The sequence below is a fragment of the Giraffa tippelskirchi genome, chromosome 1 (assembly GCF_054371585.1).
Source record: "Giraffa tippelskirchi isolate mGirTip1 chromosome 1, T2T-mGirTip1v1.2.pri, whole genome shotgun sequence".
NCBI classification, from domain to species: domain Eukaryota; kingdom Metazoa; phylum Chordata; class Mammalia; order Artiodactyla; family Giraffidae; genus Giraffa; species Giraffa tippelskirchi.
The window spans coordinates 19,345,064-19,357,954 of record NC_137275.1 but is presented as its reverse complement, the minus strand read 5'-3'; the positions used below and the strand labels follow the sequence as shown (position 1 = coordinate 19,357,954).

Genomic DNA, 12,891 nt, shown 5'->3' with positions numbered 1-12,891 from the left:
CATAAGATAATTTCCATTTAATCATTTGCCTCAACTTGTCATCTTTTTTTAACCCTGATATCTAAATACTTCAGAGCTACTAAAATCCTTTTTCAAATAAAGAAGGATATCATTTTATACAAAGGATCAAATATCCATTCATAACATCATTACATCACTAAATAAAACACCCAGATGCCAAAAAGGGAGTTGATGGAATTACTTCCATTCCTGATTTTGTTAACAGCTTTAAAACAGGACAAAGAAGAGGAAAAACTCTGAAATTAAATAGACCCAGGGTCAAATAACACCACTAAACCTTATGCATATATAACACATTTCCAGGTACATGATATGTACCCAATAAATGGAAGCTATTTTTAAAATCAAACCAATAACCAGCCTCACAGTCAATAAATAAATTCTACAGGTATAATATTAAAATTAAACACAAAACAATGACACTTTCTACTACTTGTATTTTGTACTATTTATATGATAAAATAAGCTATGAATGCTGCAAAGAAAATTATAAAATTATCACTATTTGAAGATAATATTTAAATAAAGAATTCTAAAATCTAGAAGAACTAAGAAAAGAGTTTAGAAAAGTGGCCAAATATAAATATTTCTTTAAGTCAATAGTATTTCTATATAGTAGTCCAGTTAGATAATATGATTTTTAAGTATATCTTATTTACTACAGAAATAGCAAAAATTTTAAAGGGAAATTTTCCATGAGAAATATGCATATCATGAAAATAACAAATATTTACAGAAGAAAAGTAATGAGAATAGTAAAATCATTGTAAAAATATCAAAATTTATATTTGCATTTAAAATTTCAACAGGATGGTAGAGGATACTTTATTTTAAAATTCACCTGAAAGAATAAGCATGTAAGAATATCAAAAAGTGTATAAAAGAGATGTTAGTAAGTTACTGAGCTTGATACATGTGGGTTCTCAATAAATATGTCCTAAGTCAACTATAAAATTAGGTAGTTAAAATCATTTAATACATAAGTAAGTAAACAAAAAGCACACATACCTAGATTCAAATAAATAACTCAGAATTAGACTTTGTCTAATTTGGAGACCAATTCATACCAATTAGTACAAATCTACCAATTTAAGTACAATTGGTACCTAAAAATTTTAAATATGATACTAGAATTATCACAAACCAATAGAAAGAGTAAGAATTATTTAATAAATGATGCTGAGAAAATGAGATGAAAATTTCAAAACAAACCAATTAGAGAATTGCCTTTCTTGTCTTAACTATTCAAATTCCAGATAGGTCAAGAACTTAAGCAGTAAAATCTCATAACACAAAAACTATAAAACCTGTAGAGGGAGAAGGAATTTTTAAGTTCAAAAGCAACAGAAGAAACAAAAGATCAATAGCTTTACCAGCTAAAACTTGGAAATTTCTCCAAGTTAAAAAAAAAAAATCAAAATTGGAAAAGACCCTGATGCTGGGAAAGATTGAAGGCAGGAGGAAAAAGGGACGAGAGATGATGAGATGGTTGGATGGCATCACTGACTCAATGGACATGAGTTTGAGCAAGCTCCAGGAGTTGGTGATGGACAGGGAAGCCTGGTGTGCCGCAGTCCATGGGGTAACAAAGAGTAGGACATGACTTAGTGACTGAACTGAACTGAATTGAACTTTGCCAACATAGGTCCGTCTAGTTAAAGCTATGGTTTTTCCATTAGTCATGTATGGATGTGAGAGTTGGACCATAAAGAAAGCTGAGCAACAAAGAATTGATGCTTTTGAACTGCGGTGTTGAAGAAGACTCTTGAGAGTCCCTTGGACTGAAAGGAGATCCAACCAGTCAATCCTAAAGGAAATCAGTCCTGAATATTCTTTGGAAGGACTAATGCTTAAGCTGAAACTCCAATACTTTGGCCACTTGATGTGAAGACATGAGTTTGAGCATGTTCCGGGAGTTGGTGATGGACAGGGAAGCCTGGCGTGCTACTGTCCATGGGATCACAAAGAGTCAGACACAACTGAGTGACTGAATTGGACTGAAACTGAGAACAAATTTAACTTATACAGCAGACAAATTATTGTTTTTGTTACAATGTATAGGGTTCATATATACAACAAGGAGAAACCCACAACTCTGATTACTTAATATATAAACAGACAATCCACAAAGAAAATACAACAAATAAACAAACATGAAGAAACATTCCAACAGAAATTAAAGAAATACAAAATAAAACCACAGGAAAGTGCTATTTTTCTCATGAAATTAGCAAGTGTTTTGGTGAATGATAATATTCTCTACAGACAGCGTGTTGTGAATCTGGTATTTTTTTAATTCTTTTTATGTTCAATTCTATTCTATTTATGTTCAATCCTATCACTTAACTTCCCTGGTAGCTCAGTTGGTAAAGAATCTGCCTGCAGTGCAGGAGACCAGGGTTCAATTCCCGGGTCAGAAAGATCCCCTGGAGAAGGAAATGGCAGCCCACTCCAGTATCCTTGCCTGGAAAATCCCATGGACAGGGGAGCCTGGTGGGCTTCAGTCCCTGGGGTCGCAAAGCATCGGGCACACCTGAGCGACTAACACTTCATTTCACTTATCACTTTTGTGTTGTTATTATTTATATATTTTTTTAAAATTTATTTCTAATTGGAGGATAATTGTTTTACTATGTTGTGTTGGTTTCTGCCATACATGAACATGAATCAGCCATAGGTACACATGTCTCCTCCCTCTTGAACCTCCCTCCCACCTCCCATATCATCCCACCCCTATAGGTTGTCACAGAGTACCCAGTTGAGATCCCTGTGTCATACAGCAAATTCCCACTGGCTATCTATTTTACATATATGTATGTGTGTATGTGTATGCACGCTCAGTCATGTCCAACTCTTTGTGACCCCGTGGGCTGTAGACTGCCAGGCTCCTCTATCCATGGGATTCTCCAGACAAGAATACTGGAGTGGGTTGCCATTTCCTTCTCCAGGGAATCTTCCAGACCCAGGGATTGAACCCGTGGTCTTTTGTGTCTCCTGCATTAGCAAGTGGGTTCTTTACCAGCTGAGCCACTAGGGAAGTCCTTATTTTACATATGGTAATATGTATATTAACCTGGTACTTTTATACCAGGTTTCAATATTTCAGCATCACTGATGATATAAATTGGCACAACCATTTTGAAAGCAATTTGAAAATGTTCTTCAAAGGCTTTAAGTTCATTCATAGCTTTTGACGCAATAATTCCAAAATAAATTTTGCAAGTTTTGATATTTTTACAATAATTTTACTATTTTCATGATTTAATCTTATTCTATACGATTCTTTAAGAAATAAAAATAGGAAAAGCTTTATGTGCAAAGATATTCATTAGAGTATTATTTTTATAGCAAAAATTAGAAGAAAAATCTTATATATCACATAATAAAACCTAAGTAAACTACTTAGGTAAGTAAACACACTAAATGGAATTATAAGCAGGTTTTCAAATAATGGATAAAACTGTTAAACATGTTATCTCTGAGAAGTGAAGTTATAAAGAATTTTCATTTTGCACTTAATGCATTTCTAAAGGTTTGAATTTCTTATTTATTTCCTGTTATGAGAAAAAAAGACAGGAGGATATTTCCACTTTTAAAAAATGTTGAAATGATGGTTACAAAGATTAGAATAATAACCCATGGAAACATCTTCATTATCTTTGGGAGAAAAAAATCCAGAATAAAATACCCATAAATGCTAATAGTGGAAGTGTTTATTGATGAGAATATGAATGAATTTTTTGCCTGTTTCCAAATTACTGAATTCAATACTCACTTACTGAGATCCTAAATTAAAGGCCCTGAACTAAGACAAAGATATATAAAGCACTGCCATGTTGTTTATTAATGCATATTAGTCACTTGTATAGTATTCAGGACAGTCATTTTCTCCCTGCAAACGAGGTCTCAGGGAAAATAGTATGATGCATCACAAAACAGTCCACCCAGAGTTTATTATTACACAAGCTTTTGTGGTTTAAAACTTTAATACCCATTCTCAAGCATATACAAGAAAATACTAATAAGACTAATAATTTTGGTTTATAATAACAACTTCCAAATGTCCAAACATCCAACCGCTCTATCAAACATGATAAAAAGAGAAATGGAAATATATTTTCTGATTCTTCAGATCCCTGGAAACATTATTTAAACACCTGCTGCAAGCACAGAAGTTGAGAGTGAAATTTTAATAATGGTGAGTACCTGCATTTAGTAAATATTTCCTACTAAATTCAAAAATGACTTTGAGCATGTTCAGAAATGTCAATAAAATATGGATCAAATTGATGTCTGTCAATTCAGAAGCATTTTCTTCTGTTATCTTTAAAAATATTCATATATTTGTTAAATGAATTACTGCATAGAAAGCACTTAAAATATTGCCCTGCATACAGAAGCAGTTCACAAAAGTTAAGTATTATTTTTAACTTTAACAAATATTCTTAAGCAACTACTACGTGCTTGACCTGATACTAATCATAATTAAATAAAGCACAGATATATCACTGAAGAGGAACAGTTCTAAAGTACAGGAATGCTTTTCCCAAGAGCACCTTTCTTGAGTCCACCTTAGAACTCCTTGATCAATAACAAAATAGGGGCAGAATGTGCACAGTGAGGGAAGAAGGAGAACTATCCAGTCATTGAAACCACTGCTTTAAGCTTGTATGTTTTTGGAGTTGTTTTGGAACTCTCCATTACACAGCAAAAGCTAACTGATATGAGACCAAACTGGTTTCAGAATACACATGCAAAAATTAAGCAAAATATCAAATTATATCTAACATAAAAAATATGTCACAAAGAAAATGAATCCAATAATATGATGATATCATTTCTACCTAAATGTCATCATCTTTCAAGCCACATTCTGAAAACTGATATTTTCACTCAACAAAAATTGTAGAAGATCGTGTTTGTATATATAGACTTACTGGATTTAAAAAAAGAATTCACACTACAGTATTTCAATGTATGGATAAATTAGTACATTTAATTGTTTCCCAATAATGGATACTGACATTATTTATAATTTTGTACTATGACAATTCTTATCTATATCTCCTTGAGGGGAAAAAAACAAACTGGAAAAAGAATGTCTTACTTTTGTATCTCCTGAAGAGAAGGTTCTTGGTAGGGTTATTCCCAGTCCACAAATGGACCGAAACAGATAACAAATGTATAAAAGCCAAAGTGGGCACAGAGAAAGATGATGAAGTCTCTGGAAATAATATGGGGAGTTCACTGAACGAAATGTAACAGACAATGATGACAGAGTTGACCTTCTTCCTTTAAATCCCCTCTTGAACTCTCCCAGCACTGACACTTCAGTGATGCTAATGGCTGAGTGACATCACACAGTAGGGACATGGCATTCTCCAAGACTCATAGAAGAAAAGGAGTATAAAGAAATCACCTAAAAACAGCTACTGGAATTGAGCACAGGGCAGCTTTGCTAATGAAAACTAGGTCAAATATCACCAAAGTATAAACACAAATCACCGATAAAATCGATTTTCTGGGATGAAGCAGATCCAGAGTCAAGTTCAACGTGTTAACCATCAATAAATAAAAAGCTACCACCCCTCTTCAACAAAAATCTTCTAATAAGGCAAATATAAAAGTGCTTAATTGATAAATAAGAAAAGCAAACATTATGCTAAGCACCACAGGAGGCAGATTTGTGTTTTGACAGGCAATAGGAATAGAATCCAAAACTCTAATCAGGACTACTAAAAATACTTGAACAATCTGTGTCGGTTTCATGATTCCTTTTCTTTATCCCTACATTGCAAATTGACTTGAGACTATTATAAGTTTTTTTAACAATAAAATTCTAGATAATTAATTGCAGTTAAACACATATTTCTCCAATATATAATTTAATTAGGGTGAGATGGGGGAAGGAGTAGAAATGAGGTATGAGGTGGCAGTGAGACCATTTCTTGAGCAGCCTGGAAATTGAGGGAGCCCAAAGCACACTAGGATGTATTCCTAAGCCTCCTTGGACCGCAACAATGAACAGCAGCCTTCCCAGAAACGGGAAGGATCCTCTCTCTTAGATTCTTCAGGCAGATTCCTGAAGCAACAGAATTCTCTGTATTTTCTCTCACTAATATCATAAATAAAACATTACTCCCTATTAACCCTGCCTGAAAAAAAGAATCCTCTGCTAGAGACCAATCCATATTTCTCTGGGCCAAATACAGAAGTTTTTACTCTTGAGGAAAACGCTTTGTTCCTTTTACTCAGACTTTTCTGACTCAGGTAAAACCCCCAAAGGATCTTCAAGGCGGGAAAATATCTTGAATTATCATGAACACCATAGTCAAACACTTGAGCAAAATAAACCTTGCCTTCAGCCACCAACCAAAACAGCTTCCTGGATCATTCAGCTTGTATGTGTGCCTTAGCTTCCTGCTAAGTGGCAGAAAGATACAAATGTTCAACAACTTCTTTAACTGAAGATTACTCTAACATGCAAGTCTCAACGTTCTACCAATTCCTATCCCAACCCAAGACTTCGCTACAAGGCAAAGGGTATCCCTTAGGAGGTATTCAAAAATTACCTACTCAGCTTTCCACTCATCCAGTAAGTGAAACCATTCTCAGATAATCATGGAGAAACACCAGTGACCACTAGGGACCTGGACCCAATTTACCCAACAATTTGGACCTTGGCACTGACTAGTTCTATCTATTATTGATAAAGAAATTGCTCATTATTACAGCCCCTCCAGGTGACATTCTTCTTTGCACAGCAAAAATCATTAGGTGGTGTCAGAAAGGGTTGACATGTCTGAAATTACACTGCACATGTGCCCACTAATAGCATGTAGTGGTCATGTATTTTGTATTAAGAATATAAAATGATGAGCATGCATAAAGTTATACAGAGTGAGCTGATTTTTGAATCAGCCTTACCAGCCCTCCAAAGAGACGAGATGATTTAAATTCACATGATATCCTTCTTGAGTTTTCTTCAGGGCAGCAGAATTCAATTCCAGTGTCCTGGAGCAGGAAAAATTTCCCTCACTCAGTACTATTTCAACCTCTTCTGAATAGATAACTCCAAAAAGACAAAGGCTAAAATGATAGATTAGGCAGAAAAACAAAACCACAAACAAAAAGTTTTCAACTTTCTAATTCAACAAATAAGAATAATTATTATCATTTACTTTAGTATAGTGGTTTACAGTTTACTAAGAACTTTTAAGTGTATGATTCTATACATGATTCTCACAATGGCCTACTTAAAGTAATATTAGAGCATATCATAATAACAATGGACTATTAAGCAACCAGGAAAAAGAATGATGCTGTAGAACTAGTGACATGGAAATATTGAGTCCAAAACACTGGCTCCAAAAGAGAAAGGATTGTTTGGTCCTGTTTTTGCAGAAAAAAAAAATGTACAAACAAGAAAAATATAGTCAGTAATCACAATGCACATAAGTATACACATAAATATACATAAAAAGTATACATATATACACATACATATACATATACATATACATATACATATACATATACATAGAAAAGAAGCTGGAAAGATATCAACCAACTGTACTTCCTGCATTGTGATTACTGACTATATTTTTCTTGCTTATTTTCTGATATATCCGCAATGAACATGTATTACATGTGTGATCAGGAAAAGATAATCAAATATGATGAAAGAAGTAGTGACCTTATATTTTTAATAATCAGTACACTTCAATAATCATAGCTTAATGCCAAAGAGAAATAGGACCTTAATTTGCACTGCTTTTAGAAAAGGCATTTTTGGAAATAACAGAATTCATTAAGTCTTATAATCATCCATAGATTTTTTTAAATTTATTATCTAATTGGAGGAAAATTGTTATGTTGGTTTCTGCCATACAACAACGCCAATCAGCCATAATTATACATAAATCACCTCCCTCTTGAGCCTCCCTCCTCTCCCCCCATCTCACGCCTCTAGTTCATCACAGAGCACCAGGCTGGGCTCCCTGTGCTGTATTAATATACCAACTTCTCACAAGCTATCTGCTTTACACATGGTGGTGTATATATGTTGACGCTACTTTCTCCATTTGTCCCACTCTCTCCCTCCCCAACTGTGTCCACAAGTCCGTTCTCTACATCTTCATCTCCATTCCTTCCCTGCAAATAGGTTCATCAACACCATTTTTCTAGATTCCATATATACGCTTTAATATATGATACTTGTTTTTCTCTTTCTGACCTATTACACTCTGTTTAACAGGCTCTAGGTTCACCCACCTCACGAGAACTGACTCAAACTCATTCTTTTTATGGTTGAGTAGTATTCCATTGTATATATGTACCACATATTCTTTATCCACTCCTCTGTAGATGGACATCTAGATGGCTTTCATGTCCTGGCTACTGCAAATAGTGCTGCTATGAACATTGGGGGATATGTGTCTTTTTCAATTATGGTCTTCTCAAGGTATAGATCCAGTAGTGGGATTGTTGGGTCACATGGTAGTTTTATTCTTAGTTTTTTAAGGAACCTCCATATTGTTCTCCAAAGTGGCTGTATCAATTTACATTCCCACCAACAGTGCAAGAGGGTTCCCTTTCCTCCACATCCTCTATGAAATTTATTGTTTGTAGATTTTTTTGATGATGGCCATTCTGACCAGTGTGAGGTGATACCTCATTGTAGTTTTGATTTGCATTTCTCTAATAATTATTGATGTGGAGCATCTTTTCATGGGTTTAATGACCAATAATTATCCATAGTTATTAAGGTCTACTAGTTCAGAACCGGAGGAGGAAATGGCAACCCACTCCAGTACTCTTGCCTGGAGAATCCCATGGATGGAGGAGTCTGGTGGGCTGCAATCCATGGGGTCGCTAGGGGTTGGACACGACTGAGCGACTTCACTTTCACTTTTCACTTTCATGCATTGGAGAAGGAAATGGCAACCCACTCCAGTGTTCTTGCCTGGAGAATCCCAGGGACGGGGGAGCCTGGTGGGCTGCCATCTATGGAGTTGCACAGAGTCGGACACGACTGAAGTGACTTAGCAGCAGCAGCAGCAGCAGTTCAGAACAATTCAGCAAAAAATATATAGGGAGTTATGTCTTGGCCCAAATTCCCCAAGAAGCAGAACTCGAAGCAAGGATTAAAGTGCTGGTACTTTCCTTGGAAATTGCAAGCCACCTACCATTTTGCCTCAATCTGCAGAGACACAGTGGGTCACTCAGCCAAGTGTTTACTGGTCACTTGGGGTTTCTCAGTAATTAACTACAAGAAGTAAGCACCCTGGAGCAGTCCAGGGCAGAGGAAAAGGAGAGCTTATTTACCCCGTTCCCTATCTCCAGGGTCCCTTGATCAAAGGTTCTCAGAACCCACATCCAGCCCCTCAACACCTGCTCAGGAGGCTGGATCCCATGCCCTGAGTGCCCAAATGCAGAAGTAAAGGCTAATTTCATGCAGGTGGAGCTCAGCATTGGTATTGCGAATGCCGGACGGATCCAGGGCCTCAACTCAAAATCCAGAAAGCAAGGGAACCACAAGAGGTGACAGCATCAGAGAAGGGGCCTCCTTCAGAAGAAGCAGGTGATTCAAGGACTCTGAGAAGGAGTATAAACACCTATGTCCACAAAGGACAGACTGGTGGTTGCCAAGGTGGCAGGGACTGGGGGAGGGGTGCAGTTGGGGGTTGGGGTTAGCAGATGTAAGCTTTTATATAGAGAATGGAAAAATAACCAGGTCCTAATGTATGGCATAGAGAACTATATAGTTCTATATATAGTTTATTAAAAATATATAAACTATAGTTTATTAAAATAAACTATAGTTTATTTATATAGTTTATTGAAACTACTATATAGTTTCAATGTAATTCAATATCCTATAATGGAAAAGAATATTTTAAAAAGAAATGTGTATATATACATATATATATATAACTGAACCACGCTGCTATACAGCAGTAATTAATACAACACTGTAAATACTTCAATAAAAAATAAAAATATTTTTAAAAGAATTCAGAACTATCCAAACCACACACACAAAAAGTCATGTCCAATGAAAATTTTTTGCTAAATCTTGGAAATAGTTAGCCATTTCATATATCAAATTCCATTAACAGCATTATTAACAAAAAAAATTTCCCACATCTATAAACATACAATAGACTATAAGGGATATTATTTTATTCATCTGCTTCACTACCATCTGGCAAAATATTCACATGCACATGAAATGGACATGCTCAGATTACTGAATGTACTGGTTATACTTAATTCCTGGCACACAAAATATACTTCTACCCCTTTACTCTTCCACTCAGGAAAGCATGTGTGTATAAGCTCGGTCAGGTCCAACTCTGCGACTCCATGGACTGCAGCCCACCAGGCTCCTCTGTCCATGGGTTTCTCCAGGCAAGAATACTGGAGTGGGTTGCCATTTCCGACCCAGGGATCGAATCCGCATCTCCTGCATTGGAAGGTGGATTCTTCACCACTGAGCTACCTGGGAAGCCCCAAGAAAGCACATGGGAATGCAGATAGATGAAGCTGATATTACTGAAGAAATTATGTCAAACCCACTTTAGTTTAGTACCTTTGACTTTTTAAAAAATTACTTGTAACTTAGAGATGCTGATTAAGATAGTATAAAATACTACTCATATCTATTCAGGCGGCTATTATTAAAAATAGTAATAATGGTAAGTGTTAGTGAGGATGTGGAGAAATTAGAAGAAACTGGAAAACACATATTAAACTAACCGTGGGCATCTCTGGAATGGAGGCAAGTGTGTGGGCGTGGGAGAATGGGGCGCTTGCAGACCCAATTAGTCAGAAGTCCGTCAGCTGCAAGGGAGACAAACACAACTAACAACCGTACGGGGAACAGACTTGTGGACACAGCAGGGGAAGGAGAGGCTGGGACAAACTGAGACACATATACACACCATGTGTAAAATAGATAGCCAGTGGGAAGTCGCTGTATAACACAGGGAGCCCAACCCAGCGCTCTGTGACAACCAAGAGGTGTAGAATAGGATAGAGGGTGGGAGCAAGCTACTTAAGGCTGATTCACACTGTTGCACAGCAGAAACCAACATAACATTGTAAAGCAATTATCCTCCAATTTAAAAAAAAAAAATGCAAATTTAAATTAAAAAAAAAAAAAGTAAAACTGGTTCGGCACAAAAGAAAAAAAAAAGAAAAACCACATCAGGCAAGAAGGAAACTTGTTATCATAAATTGGGCTTTAGACAAGACTGCATCCAAGAACTCAAAGGATGCATTAGGCCTGTGTTACTCTCCTGGGCTTGTTGCTCCTTAGTTTCATTCTTCAGATAAATCCTTTCTCAGGGTAGCTGAAGTGGCCCCTTGGAAGTCTGGACTCCCAACCATTCAACCAAGCAACCCAGAGAAACAAGCTGTCTCCCCATTCAGCTCCCAAAAAAAGTCCAAGATAGACCTGATAGCTCCAGCTCAAAACACATGTTGAATCAGTCAAGTTTTGCATTTAGAGGCAGGTAACAGAAAACCCAATTAATGTTAGTTCCAACACATAAAAGTTTTGAAGTTTTCCCGCACATCACAATAAGTGTCCAGAGTAGGCATCTGCTGGCCTCCATTCAAAGCTATGCAGTTCTCTCCAGCCTGCCTTGTGCTCCCAGTGTGGCAACTGGTGCTCAAGCTAACACATCTCTGGGGACAGGCTGAGAAAAAAGAAACAGCACTTGTGTCAGGAAAGCAAAGGTTCCCCCAAACCCTCTGCAGATTTCTCGTTTCCTTTTCACTGGCTGAATAACATCACGTCCCACACCTACTGCAAAGAGATCTGGGAAATTTTAGCATTCCAAACTCAATACCAAAGGAAACAGAAGCAGCTGTTGAAAGACTGTTGAAAGTGAACCAACCTGGACTAACATCCTACAAATCTCTGTTCCTAACTGATCAATCCCAACAGCCAGTCATACTCATGTCTCAATTTTCACCTCTATATCAAAAGTGCGCAGTGCTCCATGACCAACCCCAAGGACCATGTGGAACAGAAGAACCATCTCTAGAAACACTGATTTTGCCAAAGAAAAGGAATGGAAAAGCAACCCAGATAGGAAGCACTCGAGTTACCACAGCTGATGCCAGTGACCAATAAAACACACATACATACAGAAACACAAATGCACACCCAAGTGCACACATACACATAGATACTCGGCTAGACAAAGTTGAACGAAAAATTTTTAAACCCCCACCATCAACTCTATTTATCTTGTAGAGTAGGGGTTCAGAGAACAGGATAACAGTCATTTCTTTTTTATGTAGCTCCCCAAAAGAGTTGAGGGATTGAAAGTGATTCTTTTTTCCCTTTTATTGGCTTTATTGGATTTTTTCCAGTATCTTTCAACTAACAAAGAAATTTTTAATTATTAATAATAATGTGATAACAAACCACATTTTAATAAAGGAGTAATTGAGATGAGCTACTTTGTTTTCATTAAGATCGTGGAAAAGATCATCATGAAGCAATATTTCTTAGGAAGGGCATCAAAGAAAAAAACTGGGTAAAGATAGAATCATGAATAATGAAAACTAATCTCACCCATTTAATTTTCCCTACATTTACCTAGATTAAATTACACCTACTAAATACTGACTTTGCTTCTAAGGACCTGAAGGCATGTGACATATTTTATTTGACATAGATCACTACGTTTAACCACTGGGTAAAGATGGAGCCAATATATCTGGTTCAGTGACACACACAAGAAAATGATGCATAAAGAAATGGCGTGATGAATCTGGTTCAATTGTCACATGGCAGTTGCCTTATGGATCCCTCTGCCACCTGTGAGGAGGCCTGGGTGACTGGGTTTGTAC

The 12,891-nt window shown here is 36.5% G+C and overlaps 1 protein-coding gene across 1 annotated transcript in view; it reads right to left on the bottom strand.

Annotated features, from left to right (window-relative positions):
- Nucleotides 1-12,891, bottom strand: part of LOC145515391 (uncharacterized) — a 674,380-nt gene that overhangs the window by 611,409 nt on the left and 50,080 nt on the right. The gene's annotated exons all lie outside the window — the stretch shown is intronic.